This window comes from Gymnoscopelus microlampas, assembly GCF_963454915.1.
Source record: "Gymnoscopelus microlampas genome assembly, chromosome: 22".
Taxonomy (NCBI): domain Eukaryota; kingdom Metazoa; phylum Chordata; class Actinopteri; order Myctophiformes; family Myctophidae; genus Gymnoscopelus; species Gymnoscopelus microlampas.
The window spans coordinates 30,878,366-30,904,774 of NC_139959.1; positions in this window are offsets into that span (position 1 = coordinate 30,878,366).

The window sequence follows — 26,409 nt, forward strand, 5'->3', positions numbered from 1 at the left end:
CCCTTTTCACATTGGCCTATTATAGCGCCACCAGGAGGCCACAATAAGCTACCTGACCTGGCGGAGACCTGTGCTCCGAGGAGCACTTTTTTTTTTTCCCCTTTTTTTCCTTTTTTTTTTCTTAAAAAAAAGAAGAATACTGAGGAATTTTCTTCTTTTGTACACTTTATTTTTTCCACGTACAACATACAAGAAAAGCCCCAGACACTTTGTTGTGCAACACATAGTTAAAACAGCATACATCTAAAGGCTCATGTGTTGCGATGCAAAGCCTTGTGAGTTTACAAATCAGCAATTTCTCCTAGAAGACATTCAAACATAAAAGGAATGTCCACAGAGGTTTGGCAGAGGCAAATATGTTTTTTATAATGATGACCCATAGTGAACAAGTTCATTTGATATGCATTATTATTAGACCACGGACGGACCCGACTTTGATAACCTTTTTATCTCACTGTAGCATGATCTGTGTTAATGTACAGACACATAAGGATCCATTTGGTTCCTAACTATCAAGCATTTGGCTGGGGACCCCCCGGAACCCCATCAAGGACCCCTGGGGTGAGAACCACTGCGCTAGAGAACTGCAAGATCCAATTTACACATTTACAAATAGAATAAATAAATACTATTGTTTTGGAAAATTCAGAACATTGAAAGAAATAGTCAAGAAATATGAATTAATTTCCAGACTGCTCTTCTTCTGTTGGATATGACTTAGTGGTGGAAAAAGTAAAAGTATAAATACTGGAATGTAGAAATACAAGTAAAATAATTAAACATTTATTGAGTAAAAGTACAAAAGTATTGGTATCAAAATGTACTTAAAGTACCAAAAGTAGAAAGTACTCATTATGCAGAATGTCCCATTTCACAAGTTTTCAAATGTATTAAATGTATAAAAATATTGAAATATATATATATATATAATATTGAAAATAGCAGATCTACAAGCTCACAATGCGTCGCATCACGACGCATTGTGAACTTGTAGATCGGCTATTTTCAAATGGCCGAAATGTAAATGTAAGTAACTAGTAACTAAAGTTGGCAAATAATTGTAGTGGAGTAAAGGTACAATATTTACCTCTGAAATGTAATAGAGTAGAAGTAAAAGTACTGAAAATTGGAAATACTCCAGTAAAGTAAAAAATACCTCAAAATAATACAGTACTTGAGTAAATATACTTAGTTACTTTACACCCCCTGCTTATGTACGTTTGCCAGTGTCCAGGCTTCAAGGACGCATTGAGAAAAAAAAAAGAAGAGCGCACACACACACACACACACACACACACACACACACACACACACACACACACACACACACACACACACACACACACACACACACACACACACACACACACACACACACACACACACACACACACACACACACACACACACACACACACACACACACACACAACGGCGTCACACGACGACTCATGTTCGACACCGGTTGACATACCTTTGCCGCGCCATTAAAAGCACCTGTTGCTATAGCAACAGTCCCTTATGAAAGGATAGGAATGAGCTACGACATGGAATTCAAATAACCACCGGATGTGTCCTCAAGCAGACCCTCCTCCCCCCCCCTCCCCCCTCCCTCTGTTTTTTGTTCCACGGTTTTCATTTTTCCTCCAACGAGCTCCCCAGCCCTCGAGGACATATGCAGGTTGAAGGCTCTTTATATAAGCAACAGGAAGCTTATAGGCCTAACTTATAATGCTTATGTGATGTTATCCCCTTCAATCCCGGGGAAAGCATCTCTGGTCATTTTTAGATGTCTTTGGGCTATTCAAAAATAGCAAATCTACAAGCTCATAGCGGCCGCGCTATGAGCTTGTAGATTTGCTATTTTTGAATAGCCATAGACCGAGAACTTGCTGCGTTCTCGGTCTTAATGGGTTATGATAGATCGGCTATTTTAGTATGAATTGGGCTTTACAGCCATGTCTGTGGCAATTTCTGGAACAAGGGAATTCATGGCGACATGCAGCGCTACTCGATGTTCTCTCTCTCTCTCTCTCTCTCTCTCTCTCTCTCTCTCTCTCTCTCTCTCTCTCTCTCTCTCTCTCTCTCTCTCTCTCTCTCTCTCTCTCTCTCTCTCTCTCTCTCTCTCTCTCTCTCTCTCTCTCTGCTCCAGTAATAATAAGGCCCTTGGTCCATGAGTCAGACCAAATATTGGTACCATTTGAGTGGGTAAAATCTTACCTATACACAATTTCTTATAGGGTACACAAGTAAATGAATATAGCCTATCCACCGGAGTAGCTCTCTCTCTTGAGAGAAAAAAGGTTTATGCAAGGAAAAGCTTATGGCTGCATATTGCCTGTGGTGCCACTCTCGTTGAGCCAATCAAATAGGTGAAACCTTGAACCTTGAAGTATGCCAGTTACATGTACAATGCTACTGAAGAGCCATTTGTTGGCCGGAGTTCATGCCCGAGACCTCAAGATTTCTGCTGGCGCGACACCATCGTTGTTAAGAAGGCCATTTAAGAGCACTGTGGAGTGCCAATTGATACCACCCTCAACTAGTTATGTACCACCCTGAGGTTATGATTATGATTATATGATTGCTAAAATCATCATGGTATGCATTCATTTCCAAAAGTATTGGCATGAAAATGTACTTCAAGTACCAAAAGTAAAAGTACTCATTATGCAGAAGTTCAAGTTTTCAAATGTATGAAAACCTTTTGAAAACAGCCGATCTACAAGCTCCCAATGTGTCGCATCGCGACACATTGGGAGCTTGTTAGATCGGCTATTTTCAAATGTTCGAAATGTATATAAGGCTGAAGTGTGTATGATTTGTGATAATAATCTAAATCTACAAAGTAACTTGTAACTAAAGGTTTCAAATAATTGGAGTGGAGTAAAAGTACAATATTTGTTTCTGAGATGTAATGGAGTAGAGGTAAAAGTACTGAAAACTGGAAATACTCCAGTAAAGTAAAAATACCTCACAATTGTACTTAAGTACAGTACAGTACAGAGTAAATGTACTTAGTTACTTTACACCACTGGTTATTGCTTATTAGTTAAAAAAAAACATGAAACATGGAGATGCAAGCTTTCTACCCGACAACCAACAATATTACATTTCCATACAGTGGAGAGGCACGGTGTGATGGGGCTGATCTTTGACCTCCACATTTCCATAGTGAACTCCGGTACGATGCTGCAGCGGGGCCTACAAGCTTTGCCCCCCCCCCCCCCCTCCCCCCCGGCTTAATTCCAGGGTCGACATACAGGATCAATACGGACCACAACCAGGGATTGATGCCAGAACAACACACACACACACACACACACACACACACACACACACACACACACACACACACACACACACACACACACACACACACACACACACACACACACACACATACACACACACACACACACACAGGCACGCTGCTGCCTCGCGTCCACACATATCTGACTGACCCCCCTACCCATGACTAAAATAATCACAAAGACTCATTCGAATAACATGAGAGAGAGAGAGAGAGAGAGAGAGAGAGAGAGAGAGAGAGAGAGAGAGAGAGAGAGAGAGAGAGAGAGAGAGAGAGAGAGAGAGAGAGAGAGATCAAGCTTTCTATCTAATAGGGCCCCATACCCCTTTTTGTTAAAGGAGTAGTTCACCCCAAAAAATATACTTATTTTCTATCAATTACACACCCCATGAAGCATTGCATTCATGGAGTATTTTGTTTTCATCGCATTCCTGAGCCAATAATTTGATGATAATGTATGTTCAACTTATTGGCTTAGGAATTTGATAAAAACATAAAAAATCTCCATGAATTCAATGCTTCATGGGGTGTGGAATCGATAGAATTTTTTTGGCTTAACTCCTTTAAGCCACATGAATCCTACAGGGTCAGACATCTTTCCACTCAAACAGAGAGCGTCTCCTTTCAAACCCCAATGGTTCTAATCAGCCCCCCGCCCACAGGAGTGGCCCAATTCTCTCACAACTTGCTACAAAAATCGCTCATGAAAAACTATATAATCTCCTACGTTTCATTTTCCACCTTCACATGTGTCTCCTTCGCTAATAATCAAAAAGTGCTATATATTTCATCTCGCAATCTACTTCCGGATGGTTCGTTTTGCACCTTCTCTTGCCACATCGGTCACGGGAAAGAAATAAGCACTGCCGTGGTCTATGGAAACGACGCGCCCAAAAGTGCACCCAAATAAGCCCACAATCGCTTATACAAACAGTCAGACCTGGCAACGCAGCCTACGCCAATCATGCGTGAGAGATCTACAAGCTATGGGGCAGAGACGCCACCGTATCTTAGCAACAACTACAGCGCTCACTCTCATTGCTCGTGTCACGCTAAGAGCAGTCTCCAGACAATGGCATCTCAGAGAGCTTGCTGTAGTGTTTATATATCTATGGCTGTAGCCATCACAGTCTAGCCTGGGTGCCAGCCTGCTTCGCTGCGTTCGGCGGACTTTTTTTGGAGAGAGAAAAAAAGTCCGCCGAACGCAGCGAAGCAGGCTGGCACCCAGGCTAATCACAGTCAGTCGCAGCGACGACGGACAGGGCGCTGTGATAGCTGCCATGTCGCTAACGCTAACGTGGTTGTCATGCCTGCAGCGGCTGTGCAATCACTTTGTCAACAATGCACGTTCGTGTGGTGAATGTCAATATTGCTGCTCAGTTAGTCCATTGTAGATGGTGTATGTTTGTGTGTGTCTTCTGGAGAACTATGTAGCTCCACAGCAACTACAGTAACTAACGTAATGGCAGGACCGCCCCGTGCTACGCATGTTAGGCTGCATTATGGTCATGTAGTAAATTCAGATAATTTCGCTCAGATTAGAGCAGTGCTTATCAACCCTTTCAGGCCGCCCCCCCCCCCCCCCCCCAAATAAACGTACTTGATCTGGGGACCCCCCCATTCTGTTTGACTCCGTTCCACAAGTAAATATTGTGAAAATAGCCGATCTACAAGTTCGAAACGCCTCACGTTGAGAGGCTTTGTAAGCTTGTAGATCGGCTATTTTCTACATGATTGCCTCTTTCTTAGATTATTTGACAATGTGGCCCATGTTTTTATAGTATAGTTTGTTGACTACTTTTGTTGCAGAAATGGTCATTTCCTTTACTTTCGTTTTTTTATTGTCTCCGCCAGGCCGAAAGGCATGGCGCAAGACTATGTTTCACCCCCTGTCCGTCCGTCTGTGATAGCTAATCTCTCACATCGTTGACTTGATCGCAGCGAAACTGTGCACACACACTCCCTGGATGCCAATTCAGAACCTCTGCCCTATTTCTTTCACATGGCCCTGTTACAGTGCCACCAGGAGGCCGCTTTTTGCTAAACACATTTTCTCACAGTACTCCTACATATTTTGCCCAAACATCACGCAAATCGGTACACAGTATCTCCACAGTCATTTAAAAAAAAGTCTCTTTCAGATCTTTCATATTCCATCCTGATTGGCTAAAATGGCTTCCAAAGTCTGCAGGACTGCTCCGTTTGGACCAAAATGCCTCACATTATGAACACAGCATGCACTTTCCGTGCAACTTTGCACCCACATTCCCACTATGCCGAGGAAGAAATTCCACTTGAGATTTCTCTAATCAGCCTCATGGTGGCGCTATAACAGCCCGATGTGGAGAGTCAGTGAGAGCTGGATAAACGAGGTAAAATGTGTCAAAAGCAGTCTGTACGGCTGTCGATACATGAACACATGACGTCGGTCGGAGAGGAGATATTGTGTCTTTTGGACAAACAGCAGCGTGGTGCTGATGTTTGTTGTGTGAAGCAGCTTAATGTCAGAGTGTTTGTGTTGGAGCGCCTCAGTGCGGCTGCAGAGTTCATGTGCAACCTCTTCCAGAGAGAGACAGAGACACTAGAAACTGGACATATGGACATTGATCTACACACTGCAGGTATATCTGCTACACACACAACATCAAACTAAACACTACAGGTATGATGCAGCGTTTGCATTCCAGCCAGCATGCCAGCGTAGTTCCCATATGGTTTCAAGGTGGGCTAAACCATATGGACCCCATGTCAGCGGCATCCACTTCAGTCCCAACTGCGATGCCCATGCAGGCTATAAGTAGCTTCTACCTGGCCCTTAGGTGGGCCCCAACTAGCCATGTTTATGTGGGACCAAGGCGGGTCCTAACTGGGTTTGCCCATGCAGGCTTTAACTGGGTTCTACCTGGGCCCTAGGTGTACCCTAACCAACCAGAGTGCAGTGCCCATCGCTCCAATTGTTGTGACGTCAGGGCTCTCAATACTGCACATTGGTGGAGGAGGAGGGGCCGCAGGGCGACCGCACACATCGCTGAACCAATGGTAGCCCACGGATGTTTCCTCTGGGGATTTACAATCTGCCCCTCTATGCCACATATCATCCGCACTACAGGGTCTTCACTGACCGAGCCACGGCCCCACTGGCCCTCATGACGCTACGCCACTTATATGAGTTGCCAAGTGGCCGCGGGCGCTACGTGGGCGTGGCCGCGGGCTAGACGCGAGCCCCCGCGTAGCGGGGGCGAGCTTCTAGTTTGTAGACAATTGCTGATCTACAAGGTCACAACGGGTCACGATGTGAGCTTGTAATACACCAGATGTCTTCTTTGCCGTAAAAGGGGGGTGGGGGGCTGTTATAGACTGGGGTCAACTAAGTACATATATAGGGATTAATGGGCACCCATGCATTGTGCATTGTCCTTTTCTTGTTTTGTGTTTGTCTTTGTATTCTGTGTTTTTAATCTCTGTTTTTATTTACTGTATTACCTATGCACTGTACAGCACTTTGTGGCAGCTGTGGTTGTTTTAAATGTGCTATATAAATAAAGTTGAGTTGAGTTGAGTTGAGATTGTGAGGACAATTATGACACCTGTGATAGATGTCTGCTGACAGCCTTTTAAGCCCTACCTCTGCTGACAGACGTTTGACGCGGTAATAACTAGCTCGCTAATGCTAACCTCCCGGATTCCTCATGTACCTCAGATGCCCTGGGATCTCGTCCCACAAAGTACCTTTACTCAAGTACTGTACTTAAGTACAATTTTGAGGTATTTTTGGGCGGTGCAACCGCCCCTATATGTGAGGTTTGGACATCGACATTCGCTGCACTGTGATTGGCCACCATTGTACCACCCTAACCCTACACATTCAATGCAAATCACTGGCCACCATTGTACCCCCCTAACCCTGCACCGTGATTGGCCACCATTGTACACCCCTAACCCCTACACATTCAATGCAAATCTATTGGCTGACTCTATTCAGGACTGTGATTGGCTAGTGAAACACATGACACATGTGCATAGCCCTATACATAGGACTATGCACTTAAAAAAAAACACATTTATGTTTTTTTTTAAGTGAATCACCCATTGTGGACCAACCATTGTTTATTTATTGTTTATTGTTAATAAATAGCACCACACACTTCAGAAATATTACTTTTCTTTAAGTGAACTTCCATCACTGTGATGACCACTGTGACCACACCGCCCACTTCACACTGGGCGTGATTTTTTTACTTTACTGAAGTATTTCCAATTTTCAGTACTTTTACTTCTACTCCACTATATCCCAGAGGCAATTATTATACTTTTACTCCACTACAAGTATTAGTCCACTACATTTAGTTACTAGTTACTTTGTAGATTTGGATTATTATTTGAAAACATACATTAACCACTTCAGGCCTATTTCAACTTTTATTTGAAGATCTATTTGAAGATCTGCTATTTTCAAAAGATTTGAATACATTTTATACATATGATACCTAGTGAAACGGGATATTCTGCATAATAAGTACTTTTACATTTTGATACCACAAGTAAGACGCGCGAACGCTGGAAGCGAACGCAGCTCGAAATATGTTGCAGGTGTGTGCATTTTAATCAGAGCATTGTCTACATTCCTGCGTTCTTCATGGCCACACTGTAGTGCAGGTGTCTGTGTGTGTGTGTGTGTGTGTGTGTGTGTGTGTGTGTGTGTGTGTGTATGAAACCCTGCTCGGCACTCTGGCGCACTCTGGAGGCTGCACACAGGCAGTGCATGCACACAGACAGACACACACACACACACACAAGCCGAGCAGGATTTCATAGTAAGCTCCACTTGGGCGGAGGCGCGCCTTCGGCGCGCTTCCTTCCGCGTTCGCAAATACTTTTGTACTTACCCAACAACATTTTTAATTCAGGACTTTTACTTATAACAGAGCGTTTTACATTGCCGTATTGATTGATTAAGTTAAAACAAAATAGTACTTTTTCCACTGCTGGTTGCATGTTAGCCAAATAGATATCGCCACATTTGGGTGTCGAGACGTGAGCCAGCCAGCCAGCCAGCCAGCCAGCCAGCCAGACAGACAGACAGACAGACAGACAGACAGACAGTGAGACAGACAGACCAGCCCGCCCACCGTCGTCGAACGATGCCGCCGGTTATACGATGCCACTGATGAGCCATTGTGTTTGTCCTCGGGGGTTCAAAAAACGCCTGCGGGCCCCGAGATTGAAGCCATGTTGATATTTAATGATGTGTTTGCCAAGCGGAAGGCGACAAAGACGAGGGAGAGGAAGCCGCGCCGCCAAGGCTGAGGGCAGCCACCGGCGGAAACCGGCGGCGATACTAAATGTCATTCTAATTATCCATGTCTTTTTACACGGAATGTAGAAGTAAACATTTGCACAAACCAGTGTCTGCTTGATCCCCCCCTTCATTCGTTTCTGTTCCCCTTGGTTCTCTTTCACTGCTGGCTGATATCTGAGGGTTTGGAAGTCGGGTTAAGCCATTGAGACCGGGAACGCATCAGTGTGTCATTTTTAGATTTCTTTGGCTATTCAAAAATAGCAGATATAAGATATAAGCAGATATAAGCTTGTATACCTGCAGAATCTTTTTTAATCGTGAAAATGTGTGCAAATTTTTCAATATATATGCGTGCGTGCGTGCGTGCGTGCGTGCGTGCGTGCGTGCGTGCGTGCGTGCGTGCGTGCGTGCGTGTGTGTGTGTGTGTGTATATATATATATAGAGAGAGAGATATACATTTTAACTCAAATCTTTGCTTCTGGGGGTCCCTGGAACAAAATATTTTGAGATGGGTTTACGGGGAAAAATACATATCATTTTGGGGATCCTTGACATGAAAAAAGTTTCAGAACCACTGATATTATAGCAACATAATATATACATTTTTGAAACTGTTAGGATTTAGAAGACATTTGTAGCCCCCCAGAAGCAAAGATTAAAAAAATGTTGCTTTAAAAATATATATATTCAAAGATGTGCACACATTTTCATGATTTTTCTGAACAATAGCAGATCTACAAAAGCTTGTAGATCTGCTATCTTTAAATACCGAAAAGAAATCTAAAAAGGACACACAGATGCGTTCCCGGTTTTATTGGGTTAAAAGGACCCAGTGGTTAAAAAGACAATGATGCCAGTCACTCACGTTATGTAAAAAAAAAGAAAAATGTATCCCACGATTTTTGTAACCCATTTCTTTCACCCAGTGCCTAATTGCCTAAGCTTGTATTGCTGGGCGCTACTCTCCCTCTGCCAGCCTGGGGAGAGCCCCGAACTGAGCTCATACCTCCTTCAATGCTTGAGGAGTGAGCTGACCGCTTCTTATCACCTGACAGGGGGGAGTTTCCCCTGTAGGACGCGTGGAAGGAACATGTTATTCCAACCAGTTCCTTTCCCCTCCATCAGGCGCCCCGGCTGACCAGGGGGAGAAGGTATAGAGACCAGGATTACAGCATGTTTTTTTTGTGAGGGTACCTACCCTAGGGGAGGCATGCGTTAATCCGACAGACTTTTTCTCCGACTATGTGGCATCCGCGTGCGGTTAGGGTGCGGGTTTGGTTCGGGTTTAGTATTGAAACGTCGGAGCGCTGCGCTGTCGGAGGAATGCGCTGTCGGACTAACGTACTGCACCCCTACCCTAGAGCAGTGTTTCCCAACCTTTTTGGTGCCAAGGCACACCTGGCATAACCAAAAGATCCAAGGGCACACCTAGATATACGGTGTGAACACATACAGTATACATATACACACACACACACACACACACACACACACACACACACACACACACACACACACACACACACATATATATATATATATATATATATATATATATAGCAGGCTATAATTTTATTGCTGCTACAAAATATTTACTCTCATGTACACAAGATGTAATAAAGAAACCTTGAACATTACAAAATGTCTTTGGCCTACGATAAACGTGGGTCAGTGCTGACCCGAGGAGTTTGATTTCACCTTACCAGAGTAAAACTTCTGTCTACTTAACCCACTATACTTATAAAAACACAACATCCAAACATTTATGACAGCACTCACTCAACAAATAACTTTAAAAAAAAAAGAAAAAAGGAAAGAGGCAGTGTCTTTGTTTGAAACTTCAGTCCTTTTTTAGAAACATACTTTAAAAATCAAAAAGATTTGTAAAAAGAAAAAAAAAAATAGGCCACAAAACAACTCTAGAAAAGTCTTAGTGTGAAACTTGAGCTTGTTTCGCTGAACGCAGAGTTTGTATCCTGGCAGAGAATGATGACAAGCACACACGGAGCTCCCAGTTGCCCACATGCACACGGAGCTCCCAGTTGCCCACTGCAGACTGATACCAGACACTCTCCCCAAAACACAGTCGCCCACCTGGTATTCCTAAACGTAACCTCAGTAAACTATATCTAAACCTAACCTTATTCCTAAATGTAACGTCAGTAAAACTATGCCTAATCCTAAACTTATTTCTAACCTTATCCTCAGTAAAACAAATACAAGAACCGCTGGTCCGCGAAAACAAATGGGGGTAGTGTGCATTGGGGCGAGACTTTCAATTACCCCAGATGGGTCAACGTCGCAGCAGCCGTGGAGTAATTGAACACAACAAACTCCGCGGATTACGTTCACACTAACACCCTGGAGCCATTTAGAAGCACTTTATAAGAAATCTAACACGTATGTTGATTTAATGTTAGTACATGTTTTATTGTTGGACATTCAACATGGCAGATAATAATATGGGCTTTTAACAGCCCCTCTTCGTATCGGGTGCAGTACGTTAGTCCGACAGCGCATTCCTCCGACAGCGCAGCGCTCCGACGTTTCCAATACTAAACCCGAACCAAACCCGCACCCTAACCCTAACCGCACGCGGATGCCACATAGTCGGAGAAAAGGTCTGTCGGATTAACGCATGCCTCCCCTTCGTATCGGCCCGTTCCGACCCACTTTCACCCCTGAGTACCTGCCAGGCGAGTACAGTGATGGCCCCGTGAAGACAAAGCCACACATTTGCATTTATATGTGCGAGGGTCGATTCACCGGATGTGTGTCCGCGACGGACGATGAGCCAATGGCTCAAGGCAGCAGCAGTCCACGACGCATCTATTGTTCTGGGTGGAGGGGGTTGATTTCTTTCTTTTTCATTCGAAATTTTACGTGGAACACCTACCATTTCTTCGCGGAACAAAAGTGTCACACCTACCAGGGTTGATAAACACTGCCCTAGAGGACACGGGAGAACATGCAAACTCCACACAGAAAGGCCCTTTCACCAACCCCACCTAAAGGCAGCTCTCCACCGCACCGATTTTGGGCCAACTCTGCGTTGGAAAGTGTTGGAAATCGTTGGAAAGCGTTGGAAAGCGCTGGATATCGTCGTTCCGTCGGGTAGAGGTCCGACGGGAGGTCCGTTGGCACCTTATCTACGCAACGATGAGAAACCGAGCATGTTCAGTCCTTGGGCCGACTGGTACAGCGATCGATAGCCGTAGGGTAGTGAAGAGGGGGGAGAGAGGGGTTGCCAGATTCTGTGAGAGAAACAAGCGACGAGGTCTATGAAAACAAGCCCAAAAGAAGCGACCAGTTTCACCACTTGAGCCCTATTGCATCAGCTACTGTATTTTCAAAAATAATCTTGAAAGCAAGCCCAAATAAGCAACTACACTTCAGAAACAAGCCCACACAAAAGCAACCAGCAACTATGAATTGACAATCGACTTTATAGGAAAACAAGCCCAAAGCAGACCTGGCAACATTGGCAGGCCAGCCTGTCAGCTCAAACACATTAGCACAACAATGTGCACATCGGCCGACTGCCTCTGCTGAACTAAATGCCAACTTTTGCCAACAGACTACCAGTCTGTTGCAGTCTGTTGTAGTCTGAAGTAGTGTCACCTTAAGGTATGGGCACTGATGACGCGGAGGAGAGAACCAAGCCCACCGAGCCCTTAAGGTCGTAACACGCGGCAAGCGGTTCACACTGGCGTTACCGCTCGGATCAGCGGTGATCGCGGCATCCTATAAAGCCATAAAATCCCATAAAAACAGTGTGAAATTCCTTTTTGTTAGTAGCGGTAGTTCCGGGGACAAACAGGAAACCGGTGCATTTCCGTTTCTGTTTTACGGCCGGATGATGTCATTTTTGTGGGAAAGATGCCTCTGTCCACTTTCAATAGAAAATATGTTTATAAAAGGCTTTCGTGGGTGAAATTCATGGAATGGGTGTTGGGTGAAACATAATATACCACTCACAAGACATATAAAATCTAACTTTAGTTTTTTTGAAAAAGTTACCTAGTATTACTTTAAAGAGATAAGTTTTGAAAAGTGACCAACCCCTGGTCTCATAGCTTCTGCTTCTACAGTGTGACACCGTTTGAACTGTAACAAATATGAACTGCACCAAAATGTGTTAACTCTGTCTCTCATCTGTCTATGTCAGTGCTTTTCAAACTGTTCGTGCCCAAGGCACGCCAAAGGGCAAGTCAAAGTCTCATGGTACACCTATATTCCTGTCTGTGAAAAATTGGTTTCAACAGCATTGGACAGCAAGCCCAAATAAGCAACTACACTTTAGAAACAAGCCCAAAAAAACACAACCCGCAACTGCCATCGGTAGGCAAGTTTGGTCATTTAAAACAAGATTTTAAATTGTTTTATGTATTTTTTATTAATGCGAAAACGATGGCTTCTATTATTGCATGCTAACTAGCCTGAAGGTTTTATTAGCTTGGATTCCCCGTCGATGATGTCACTGGTAGGCGGGTTTCTGTACTGTCCACAGCCCCCTTCTGAGACACAGACCAAGTAGACAAACAATGGCACCATAATGAGCATTAGTGAGTACCATGGAGAATGAAAATGGGTAAAGTGGTCCTTTGAGTACGGTACTCAAGTAAACAGTGGTGGAAGAAGTACATTTTACTTAAGTAAAAGTAGCAATACCATAATATAACAATACTCTGTTACAAGTAAAAGGCCTGTGTTCAAAATGTAACTTGAGTAAAAGTACAAAAGTATTGGCATTAAAATATACTTAAAGTAACACAAGATCACAACGTGTCGCATCGTGACGCGTTGTGAGCTTGTAGATCGGCTATTTTCAAATAGCCTATGTATAAAACAGAGTGCAATATTTGTCTCTAAAATGTAGTGGAGTAGGCCTAGAAGTAAAAAGTATTGAAAATTGAAAACTCCAGTAAAGTAAAACATACCTCAAAATTGTACTTAAATATAGTACTTGAGTAAATGTACTTAGTCACTTTAGACCACTGCCCCTTGGCTGCTGCCATTTTGTCTGCACGGACTGACAGCTACCCCGAGTGTAGCCACGACCAGAGAGAGAGAGAGAGAGAGAGAGAGAGAGAGAGAGAGAGAGAGAGAGAGAGTGGGGGGTCACGCTTGACCTTTTTGGTTTCCCCAGTAAATGGGAACTACTCTAGATATCTAATGATGCAGAAACATTCAAACATGACCTTTAGAGTTACAATACCGTACCTTACCCCCCGCCCCGCCCCCGCCTCCTTTCCGCACCCAGCACGCCGAGCCAAATCTCATTTCCACACTTAGGCATTTACTCCAAATCAAGACAAATGTTTAAGGCCGCACAAAAACACAATCAGTGTGTAATTGACATTGACTTGTGTGATTAGGCACGGCAACGCGAGGCTTGGATATACTGCCGCCAGGTGCCAGGATTAGTGGCTGGTACGTGGGAGTTTGATTAGCAGTTAAAACAGGCTTACCGAGGCGTGGCATGGTCCGCGGGTGGACAGTAACCAAGTAGATTTACTTGAGTACTGTATATGTCTGGTGCAGTGGTGTAAAGTAACTAACTACATGTACTCAAGTACTGTACTTAGGTACAATTTCGAGGTAATTAGAGATAATTGGAGTATTTCCAATTGTCTATACTTTTACTTATATTCCACTACATCTCAGAGGCAAATATTGTGCTTTTACTCCACCACAAGTATTTGAAAAACTTTAGTTACTTTGCAGATGTAAATTATTACATTCTAAAACATACATTAACCACTTTAGCCCTATTTTATAGCTGGGCTAAATGGGTAAGCTGGGAAAATAGCCGATCTACAAGCTTGCGACACGTTGTGAGCTTGTAGCTCTGCTATTTTCAAACATTTTAGTACTTTTACTTTTGGTACTTTAAGTACAATTTGATACCAATACTTTTGTACTTTTACTCAAGTCAATTTTGATTTCCCGACTTACTTGTAACAGAGTAGGCCTACTTCTACATTGCAGTATTGATACTTTTACATAAGTAAAACTTTTGAGTACTTTTTCCACCACTGGTCTGGTAGAGAAACGGTACATTTCTGACTCCACCACATTTCTGTAGAGCAAAGCTACGTGAGCCCTATTTCATACACGTAACATGTTATGTGTTCAGATGGGTGTGCATTTTCAGAGCATGTGTATTCTAACTCTTTGCCCGCCAACAACAAGATTTCCTCGTCAAATTCTGCCACCGACAGGGGCGCGGTGGGGCTGTCGGTAGCGCTGTCGCCTCACAGCTAGAAGGTCCTGGGTTCGATTCCCGCCGGGGACGCTGTGGGCACTGGGGGCGTGTTTTCTGCTCCGCGTCATCAGCGCCCATACCCTAGGTGGGGTTGGCGAAAGGGCCTACTCTGTGTGGAGTTTGCATGTTCTCCCCATGTCTCCTATAGGTAGTTAATACCCTCACAAAAACATGTAGTAATATCCTGGTCTCTATACTGCCCCCCCCCATGACAGGGGAGGCAACCTGATGGAGGGGAAGGGAACTTGTTGGAATAACGTGTTCCTTCCACGCGCTACGTCCTACCGGGAAAACTCCTCCCTGTCAAGTGACATTGAAGGACGTATGAGCTCGGCCCTGGGCTCCCTAGGCTGGTGGGGGGAGTGTAGCGACCAGGATCACATAGAAAATTTGCACCGGGTTAAAAAGGGGTTACAAAATCGTGGCATAAAAAATTTAAAAAATCTGCCACCGGCGATAAAGTCGGTGGCAGGTTCCACATCTGGTTTTCCACCAGATGGCGCTGTTATCTATCTACCCTATGAATGATGCTTTCACTTGCCGATGACAACAGACCCGGAATTGATGTAATTTAAACAAATGACTCTCTCTCTCCGCCCCCCCCCCCAATCAATCAATTGTGTTCCGGCTTGGATCAATACAATTATTGGTATCACAAAGAAAGCTTTTTTGTTTTTTCTATAAATGTGTTTTAATACAATTATTATATCATCATTAAAATCTTAGCGTTGTGCCAATTATTTGAGGTCCTATACTCGCAATACCCTGCCGGCCCACCAGTGGTCCCCGGGCCCGCTGGTTGAGACCAACCACAGTGCACTAGAGGCAACATGTCCTGATCACCTATTCACCGGTTTGTATTACTCCCCGTCTTGTTCTCTGTGATGATTGGCCGTCAGTGAGGCCACCGTGTCTGGCTTCATCCGCCACGGGAGGCCAGACGTGACGCGCGTGGTGGAGGTGGGGGTGCAAGTGGGGACTCGTCCGCCCCCTGCCATCGCCTTGCCTCATTAGGAAGTGCTGCCTTCACGCGCGTGTGTGCACACGTACTCAGGGACACTTTCATTATCGCAGCATTGAAAGAGAAAGGGAGATGTTAGAGCAAGAGTGAGTGTGTGTGTGTGTGTGTGTGTGTGTGTGTGTGTTTGTGTGTGTTTGTGCGAGTGTGTCTGTGTGTGTGCGTGTGCGTGTGCGTGTGCGTGTGCGTGTGCGTGTGCATGCGTGCGTGCGTGCGAATAGGTGCATTTGTGTGTGTGTGTGTGTGGTGTTAAAAGACAAAATGTTGTCTTGTGTTGTCATGTTGCAGCCGTCTTGATTATTCCCAGATAATTGGCTGTGCGTGTGACGTGTGACGTGCGCGTGCGTGTGTGTGTGTCTGTGTGTACATTAAGGCAATTATTTCACCAAACTAATTATTATTTCCTCCCCATGCATAATAAAAGGCTCTTCCCCCAAGGCACGCCTGCAATTATTAATAGGATTCAACGCTGCTTTAGTGACATGGGGTTGATGGTTGATATCTGATATCAAATATCAAATATCATTATCAATATTTCTGCGCTTGCATCCCTCTATCTTCCACCTTTTATCTCTCTCTCTCTCTCTCTCTCTCTCTCTCTCTCTCTCTCTCTCTCTCCCCCCCCCCCCCGACTCCCCCTTGCAACGATGCGAGTCGCATTGCCGACTTGCATCCTTCCTGAGTAGGCTTCTGCCAAACGGGCATGTAGTATCTATATATTCTAGGTACTAGAAGTTCGGGCCGCTGCGCGGCCCTCACATCTAGCGTCCGCGCGACGTCGCACTGTGTAGGTGTGTACATGTAGTGTGCAAGGAAGTAGTAGTGTTGAGTAATGTGATTGAGGCAAGAGAAGTATTGGGTATGAATGTAGGCGGGTTGTTGTTGATTGAAATGAGATTGCATTGTTTGTTAGATAGCATGGTTTATTGGCATGGTGTGATGTCGGACAGTGTTGGTGGCAACATGTAAATGTGAGAAAGGCAAAATAGCAGTGAAATGAAATGACATCCAGAATAACATTAACAGTGAAGCATTAATCAGGAGCAGGTGTACAGTATGTTGCATTGGGGGGAGAATACAAACAAAGGCAATGGCAATTATGTTGAAGAATGAAGGTCATTTGTCACTATGCAATCAGGGAGTAGCAGCACATGCAAAGTGTTTGAATGAGCATGTTTGGATTAATAAAAGAGTTCGGGATAAACAACGTTGTCAGTAATTCCCTCATCATTGTTCACAATGAAAACTTTGACGGCGCTGGCTCTCTTTCCCCTGGAGAAGGCTGTGTAGAGTTGGCTATGAGCGAACACAGGTTGAGGCAAGTAGATGCCAACTCGTTCGTTCTCTTGCCCCTGCCCCTTATTGATGGTAACAGAGAAAGCTAAGCGGATAGGGAACTGTCGTCTGATGAAGGTGAAGGGAAGCTCCTCATCTCTGTCATAGTGAGGTATCCTTGGGAGGAAGATTTTTTCACCCCTGTTTGTGCCAGCTGCAATCTCACACTCAATGATTTTGTCCATCATCTGCAGTACCACCATTCTGGTGCCATTCTTGAGAGTGCGGTCGGGACCTGCTTGCAGGTTTCTCAGCAGCATGACTGGGGCTCCTACTTTCAACTTGAGGTTATGATCAGGCATTCCAGAGGGTGTCAGTGAATTGAGGAATTCCACAGGCATGGAGTCCTTGTGGTCGTCCTCCAGAATTGTGTCGGCTGAAAAGTAGACTCTCTGTTCTGTAGGGAAGTCTGCCAGGCATATGTTGTTGATTTCTCTAATGTCATTATTCAGAGGAGTGTATACAGTGCCATTGAGAAGGTTGTCTTTGTTGACACATCCAGTTTGCAAGTCAGGAAAGGTGAATGAAATGAGAGTTTGGAGATCGTGAACCAAGTGGTGGGGTTGAATGCGGACCTGCCATTCTGTGTCCTCCTCGTGTGGGAGTGTTCCTTCCCCTAATGCAAGGAGATAGTGGGAGAAGTCCTTCTCTGCTGCGTGTGTTCTCATGTTGAGGTTTAGCTTGTGGTGTTTCATGTGAGGATAGAGTGTTGACATCTGGATGCATGCTGAAACTATCTGGGGCCTGCCTGCTCTTTTGATAACGGGGAGGGTTTGCCTTGGGTCTCCACCCAGGAGGACAGTTTTGCCACCCCAAGGCTGCTGTGAGTGCATGAGATCCCTCAGTGTTCTTTCCACACACTCGACGTTAAAGCGGTCAACACTGAAAATCTCGTCCCAGATGATTAAGTTGCTGTCTTTAATGAGCTTGGCCAGATTGGACTCTGCGTTGATGGCACAGACAGAGTCTTGGAAAATGGGGATTGGGATCTTAAATCGTGAATGAGCGGTCCTACCACCCTCCAGGTTCTGTGCTGCCAAGCCTGTGCTGCCCACACACAGCACAATGCCATGCTCTGTGCGTATCGTAGCAGCAATGACCTTAAAGGTAAAGGTTTTGCCATATCCTGCAGGGGAGTTGAGAATGAACTGGCGTGTGATGGTTTCTTCTTGTGGGGCATGCACTGCCTGATAGACGGATTCGCAGAGTGCCATTTGTTCCGCAGTGAGCTTAGGAGCAAGCGACTGTACAATTTGTTGTTGCTGTGTTATGTTGAATTTTTCAGATCTGAAGATTTGTGTCAGCCTTTCCTGCGCAGTTAGTGGTCTTGGCTGTGGCATGTCATTGTAGTTGGATAGACCGCTGCCCATTTGTGAGAGTTCATCATCAATTGCAAGCAGTAGCTGATTTTGTATGAATGTTGTGTCTACTGCGTCTGTGGGGCACCTTTGTGCAGTGGCCTCCGCATGGAGAAAGTCTTCACTGAGCTCTGCAAAGAATCTGTCATACAGATGTTTGGGCTCTGATGGGTGACAGTAGTGGAGGATGATGGCAAAGGTTTCGCGGACTTTCCTTGGAGATGCGTAGCGTGACACCTCATGCATGGCGGTAATCCATTCTAGATCGTCCTGAAGCAAGCCCATGGCTAGAGCTGTGTCTTTGAAAGTGTCATAGTGGTTGCCATCATGTACCTTAAGGTCCTCATAGGTCTGTGGTCCTCTGATATGTGCTAGGAGCAGTTTCAAGTAGAATCTTTCTCCTTGGAGCACGGATACATTGGACATTCTTCCTATTGTACGTGGAATTTCCCTGTCCTTGGGTGCGTGGACTCTTTTATTCCACATGTGGGCCTTCCATGTGTAGTGTTCGGGAATCTGCATGTATAGATATTGCCTTGCTTCAGGGTCCTGGCTGTTTAGTTCGAAGAAGGCAAGCAATGTAGTGGGTTTGGCTGCTGCTATGGCCTCCTGTGCATGGCCTTCTCTGAAGACTATGCTCTGCTGGCCGTCTGTGTGGATGGCGAGATTGGTGACAGCAGGGAGTCTGTCCTGGATCTTGTACTCCATAGTCCTCCAGTGTGCATCATGAGCATCAATGGTTCTGGCATTGATGAATTTGGAGATCTCATCCCTGTCTTCAATGTCGAGGGTGCCAACATCAGCTCCCTTATGTACGTATTTGTACAGGTACTTGATGGTCTGGAAGGAGCCTACAAATTCAACGTTGATGTGGCATTTGTATTTGAGAAGGACCCAGGGGTTGTAAGGAACGACCCACCTGCTGTCAAACAGAAAGCCTTTCTTGTTGAAGGTGTGGCCGTCAATGGGCCGCCTGTACTCCGGGTAGCCATGACCATGATGAGGCAGTCGAGTGGTGGCACAGAAGTTTTTGGGGAATTTCTTAGAACAGAGGCCATTGACCATGCAGGGGCTGTTGGGGTAGCCTGGACCACAGGGTCCATGGAGCATGGATTGACACACCAGCTGATGCAACTCTGGCTCCTTGTCCAGGTCAGGTATGTCTGCTCTAATGATGTGATCAATGTCATCTACAGTCAAAATCTCGTGTAGGAGTAGCAGTATGTGGGCATGTTTCAGTCCTCTCATCTGTCCCTCAACAGTGTGTATTCTAGCCTTCATTTTGCCAAAAACTCCCAGCTTCATGTCGCGGAGGAGCTCATCCAGACTCCGTTTGAAGACTTTATTGACAATGTCTGGTCTGTCAGTGGGCTGCTGGTGTTCAAAAATGTTATTGAGGACACCTTCACTCCGTGAGTTTGCCGTAATGGTAATGAAGAGGTCAAACTTTTTGTATCTGGCTGCTATGGCAAGGGCATCTAGATAGTGCTTGTAGAGGTATCTGGGGCTACCAGTGTGTGAGCCTGGAAGAATTATCTGTTGACCAATGTTGGTGGCCTCAGTCTGTCCTGGCTGTGTTTGCTGAGTAGCCAGGGAATCAATCAGACCAGAATACTGGTGGGCCCTGTACTTGTCCTGTAGTTCCCTACTCCTGTAGTAGTTCATCCGGCAATTTTCTATTTTGGAGTATTGATCACAGAAGTATTCTTGAGCAAGTCGGGCCGACTTCAGAAGGGTGTTGAAGGAGTGGGTTCTCTGTTGTAGATGGAATCTGAAGAACTCCTGAAGAGTGACTTTGGCTGTGGGTGACTGTGCATGAACCTTTGTGATGGGGTTGTCGATGCTGAAGCCAGCATCCCCATGTGGCAAGATCAAGGGATAAGCGGCTGGGTCATACATAGGGTGTAGTGAATTGATGTGTGTAGTCTGGCTGTGATTAGGTACATCAACTGGAGTTCTGTACAGAACAATGTCTCTGGGCTCTGTCTGGCATCCTGGTGCAAAAACAACAACGTCAGGGACAGCAGGGTTGAGGTGACTTTTGTTTGCCCCCTGTGAGCTTTTTGACTTGAACACCATTTTCAGTGCCTGAGTTGGGTTGGCATTGAGTAATTCTGCGCCGGTTTTAAAGATTTTTACTAAAGGGTTAACTGTCTTTAACTCATTTTGAATGAGGGTTAAAGTGGGCTCCTTAATAAGGTCCTCTCCCTTAGCCTGATGAAGGCGGTTCTTAATTTCATTGTCCTGATCAAATACAAAGATTTGTGAGAATTTGGGTCGGTTATTGGTGTCAGGAAAGAATGCAGAGGGAGTGAGGTGGTACATTTGGCCACTCATCTTGAACGGTCGTGGCCCTAGTCCTTTGAATGCAATGATTTTACCGGTGACATTCTTAGAAGCCATAGACACTAAGCCATTGTACTGTCGGATGTTGGCCATGAATTGTTGGGATTCTGGAGAGGTCCTGTCAAACAGAGCTTGAAGTGCAGGAGGGGGGTCCTTGAATGGCTGTAGTTGGATTGTTCCGTAATGGCAACAGGCACTGAAGGTTTTGAGTGGGACAGGATCTTTTGAAAGTTTTGATGTTTCCCAGGGGAACATGACGGCCTTGCATGAAGTGCAGATACAATCCATTGCAGGTGTGGGAAAGGCAACTATTTCTGTGAGTTGTTGTGGCTGTGTCCACGCTCTTCTGAAGTGTTTATCCTTTGGTTTTGTCCTTTGTGATGGATGAGAGTGTGTTGTGTATTGATGGTCCTCATAGCGGCGTTCTGCGAAGAGAGAGATGGACAGCATGCATGATTAGGCAGTTGTGAAATGTGTGCGTAACATAGTAATTGTAATATTCTGTGTAGATGTAAGGAAAAGGAATGTGAGAGATTGGGTGATAGAATGCATTGGAGGGATTATGGGGTAAATCAAAGCACTTACTTTTGGCGGGGGGCGTCTGTAAGGAGCGAGTTGTCCTTCTGCTGGCGTGGTTGCTGTCACTGCGGTTAGCTGAGAAGTGGAGACAGTTGTGTGTGGGCAAAAAGGAATTAGCCGGGATGTTGTGGTATGCAGTTTGTGGTTGAGAGTATTTGTGACATTGAAGAGCGTTTGCGGCTGCATTTGCGCGAGCCACACGCTGGCGAGTGGCATTGCGTGTGCGTTTGCCCAGCATAGCTTTTTTGCGTGGTCCCATGGCTGCGTGCGAAGTTGTGGGTACTGTGTAGTAAAGTTTCCTGTTGTCTCTGTGTCGTTCTGTGTACTGCGTAGTAAAGTTTCCTGTTGTCTCTGTGTCGTTCTGTGTGCTCTGTGGGGGTAGGGGCTACGTGCAGTAGAGTTGCAAGGCAACAACACGTGGACGTGTGTGGCATTGGTAGCGTCGCTGAGGACACTGGCATTGGCCAGGGCATCCAGGTCCTTTATAGTGATGGCTGTGCCCCTGTCATTATGGTGATGTCAGATAGTGTCAGACATCTCCATATATGGAGCTGCCTAATATCAGTTATGCCCAAATATGGGACCGTGATGGCTGTGCCCCTGTCATTATGGTGATGTCAGATAGTGTCAGACATCTCCATATATGGAGCTGCCTATATCAGTTATGCCCAAATATGTGGGTTCTCTGATGTCAGACCAAAATAAGCACCCGGAAGTGAATTTCGCGCTGGGGAAGAGATTTGCATAGTATTGGGGCATAATGCGTTTCATATTTATTGTACATCATGGAAGTAGAGTAACGGTATGGGAAGCAGCCGGTTCAGAGGCAGAATATTGAGGAATTTTGGGGTAAAATGTGGAGTTAGTTGGGCCATGTGTGTGCGTGGAGACCGCGCACACACACATGTGTAGCCCCATGAGTTTGGCCGTCAATTATAGGTGCAAGATGTGCATGTGCGTGTGCGTGCGTGCGTGTGTGTGTGGTGTGGGCTTGCGTGGACGCCATGGTAACGGTCTGATGAATGCCGTGTCTTTATTAGGAGCCATTAATAACGCCACTGCGCTGTCCCCCGTCAAAGACAATACGTGTCACCATGAACAATTACTCTCCTGATAAAATGTAGCCGGCAAGGAATTGAAGCCTGTGAGGAAGTGCTTTTCAGCACTGCAGTTCTCATTAATGGCCTTCTGGTGGTTCCGGGCTCTGCTTTGAGCACCACACTGTCACTATATGGCATGTGATCACTACAGAAGCAAAACTCACATTTCTGGCCAATGTGACAATGGGTGGAGGTAACGGTGGGTATTTCTTAGCCAGACCCTCATCCCACATTTCATCGCATGACTGAAGGTGTTCCATGAAAGAAAGAAAATCACGCTTTTGTGTGTGAAAAGAGACAGGATCTCATGTGACAATGGGACAGGATCTCAGTGCGAATTATGTGGCAATGGAGGACAGTAGTTTCAGATCCATTATGGTTCTCTTTACTCGGACCGTTATATAAGGATGGAAACTATGTTGAATTTGACTCAAACTATTAGCCAGAAATATCTACAAGCCCACAACGCTTTTTTTTGGCAGAGAGATTTAACCCATTCAATCCGGGAACGCATTTTTTTATATTTCTTTGGCTATTCAAAAATAGCAGATCTACAAGCTCATAGATAGGAAATTTGTGCAAATCTTTGAATATATATGTTTTAAAGCGGAACGTTTTTAACTCAGATCTGTGCTTCTGGTGGGGGGTCCCTGGAACAACATATTTTCAGATGGGGGATCCGTGGCCAAATACATTTTGGGGGTCCTTGACATGGAAAAGTTGGAGCACCACTGTCAAGAAAATGTGTGCAAATCTTTGAATATATATTTTTTAAAGCGAACATTTGTAACTCAAATCTTTGCTTCTGGGGGTCCCTGGAACAAAATATTTTACAAATGTTTGCTTTAAAAAATATAAATTCAAAGATTTGCACCAATGTTTCACGACTTTTCAAAAATAGCAGATCTTCAAGCTCATAGCGCGGCACTCTGTTTTTACTAAGAGGGTTACGAAAATAAATTATCAACTCTTTTGTTTTTGCCGTGTTCATTGATTTGAATTAAAAACTCTTTAACTCTTTGCCTGCCACCGACGAGATTTCCCGTCAGATTCTGCCATTCTCTGCCGTTGACGAGAATGACGAGATTTGTGTTTTCAGTGGTTTTCCACCAGATGGTGCTGTTATCTACCCTATGAATGATGCTTTCACTGCCTGATGACAGCAGACCCGCAATTGACGTTGTTTAAAAATAAATACAATATTGTTTACTTCCTGTTTATTTCCTGTTGGGAAATGGCTATATCTCCGTTCCTCTTGCTTTACGGCAAAAACAAGCCTCATTCAAACGGCCACAGCTATGCAATGGATTACCGCGAGCGGCCACATTTTTTCCCCTATACTACGAGAACCCTGTGCGTCTAATGAGGCGATCTCCATGAGGACGGAGGTCACGGAGAATATTCCATGATTTTTCAAAAGGTTCCAATTTACTAAGATGGTTTCAGTGGTTACAAAAATAAATAATTAACTCTTTTATATTTGTTCACTGATTTGTCATGGTTTTTGTGGACTGAATTAACCCATTCAATCTGGGGACGCATCTCTGTCATTTTAGATTTATTTGGCTATTCTAAAATATTAGATATTCAAGCTCGTAGCGCGACACCGAGTGCCGCGATTCGAGCTTGTAGATCGGCTGTTCAAAAAAAATCATGAACATTTTTGCAAATCTTTAAATAAATATATTTTAAAGCATTTGTAAAATATTTTTTTTCCAGGGACCCCCAGCAGCAAAGATTTGCACAAATGTTCACGATTTTTCAAAAAATAGCAGATCTACAAGCTCATAGCGCGGCATGAGCTTGTAGATCTGCTATTTTTTAATAGCCAAAGAAATCTAAATGCGTCCCCGGATCGAATGCGTTAAAAACTCCTTTGGCAGACCATGGCCGCAGACCACATCAGTGATTACACAAATGTCGACAAATCTCCCGATGGCCCAGTCCGGGCCCGACATAAAACAACCTGAAAAAAAAAGATGAAAGACAGAACAAAAATATGAAACAAGACACTTCCAAGGGAGAATGAAGCAGCAGCTGGATGCTGGAGATTGACCAGATGAAAGGAGGTAGACCGCACGTAACCCCAGTTACAGACCGCAGGTACCAGGCTGATTAAAATGCACTTTTACTGGGATGCACAAACACATGAATGGAATACTGAAAATGGCATGGATAACAGAATATTGACCAACAGCACACTGTTCTTTTGTTAACCACTTTCAACCTGGTGGGCCCAATTCTGAACCGAACGTTGTAATTTAAAGTTCTCTATAATCTGTGAAGTGTTTTCATTACTTGTATGGATCATGATTGTATTGTCTCTCCATCAAACAATATCAAGCGAAAAGGAAACATCGGGCGCGCAGAGCGCGATATAAATATAGTCAGCAAGAGATTCACATTTAACTATAGCCGTACTCAGTCAATTCAGATCCGATTGTTACAATTTAAAGTTCTCTATAATCTGTGAAGGGTCTATTTTCATTACATGTATGGATCATGATTGTATTGTCTCTCCATCAAACAATATCAAGTGAAAAGGAAACATCGGGCACGGGACAGGGACAGGGCACGTATTGCGCTCGTACAGTCCTATACTCACACCGTTTCAATCCATCCGATTTGACTCGTGCACTTCCACTCTAGGTGGCATCTCAAAGGTTTATTCCTTCATTAATCCAATGAAATAAGATAAAATATAGTTGTTTTTTTTACAGCTGTTCTTTAGCTTAGACGTGGATTGTGTTCTCCGCCTTTTTTTCTCATGCGCCTGGCCTAATGCCTAGTGTGTAGTGTACAAGATATCTATCGGCTATTTTTGGCAATTAAAAAAAAAAAAGAGTTTGTGTATCAGTGAATCGCTAGAGTTTCACGTTTATTCATCCTCTCAACAGAGGCTCACACACGGCTCTGTTTGACAGAGTCAATTCTGTGGTCTCTCCCGAGTTTAATTAACACGAAGGAGGCTGCGTGGCCATGCAGAGTAATGGCAGATAACCAGCTTGAGTCCAGAGCAGAGTTTGACAAAGTGAGAACAGCGATGTGGCTCAGTCAGAGAGAGGGAGGGGGAGAGAGAGAGAGAGAGAGAGAGAGAGAGAGAGAGCGCGCGAGAGCACGAGAGAGAGAGCCACAGGCACAATCTGTCTGTTATAATGAGGGACTTAATGAGAATGAAAGGTCACAGAGTCAGAGAGAGGACATTGAACCAAACAGAATGTGAACAGTTGTAGATAATACCAAAAAAGCTATTGGAATTAGCCCACGTACGCGCGCTCACACACACAAAACATAGTTGAACATGTATTTTCTTCATAACAACTCTTCATTATACTGTGTGAAACATCCCCCCCCCCCCCCCCCCAATCAAATTAATCTGTTTTCATCACGCTTCTGTGAGCAAATAGCAGCAACGTGAGCTTCTATCCCAGGCTGACTATAACGCCCACTTTGTTGTCGCATCACACCAGGTATAAAAGAGCGGGAGATATTCTTTGGAATAATAACAGTATTTTAATGCATTAAGACCCGGGAACGCATCTCTGTCATTTTAGCTCATTGTCTCCGCCAGGCCGAAAGGCATGGCGAGAGAGTATGTTTTACCCTCCGTCCGTGTGTCCGTGTGTCCGTGTGTCCGTGTGTCTGTGTGTCCGTGTGTCCGTGTGTTACCACCAAATCTCCGGCACCGTTGGCCCGGTCGCTGCGAAACTGTGCACACACACTTCCTGGATGCCAATTCAGAACCTCTGCCTCAAATTTTTCACATGGGCCTGTTATAGCGCCACCAGGAGG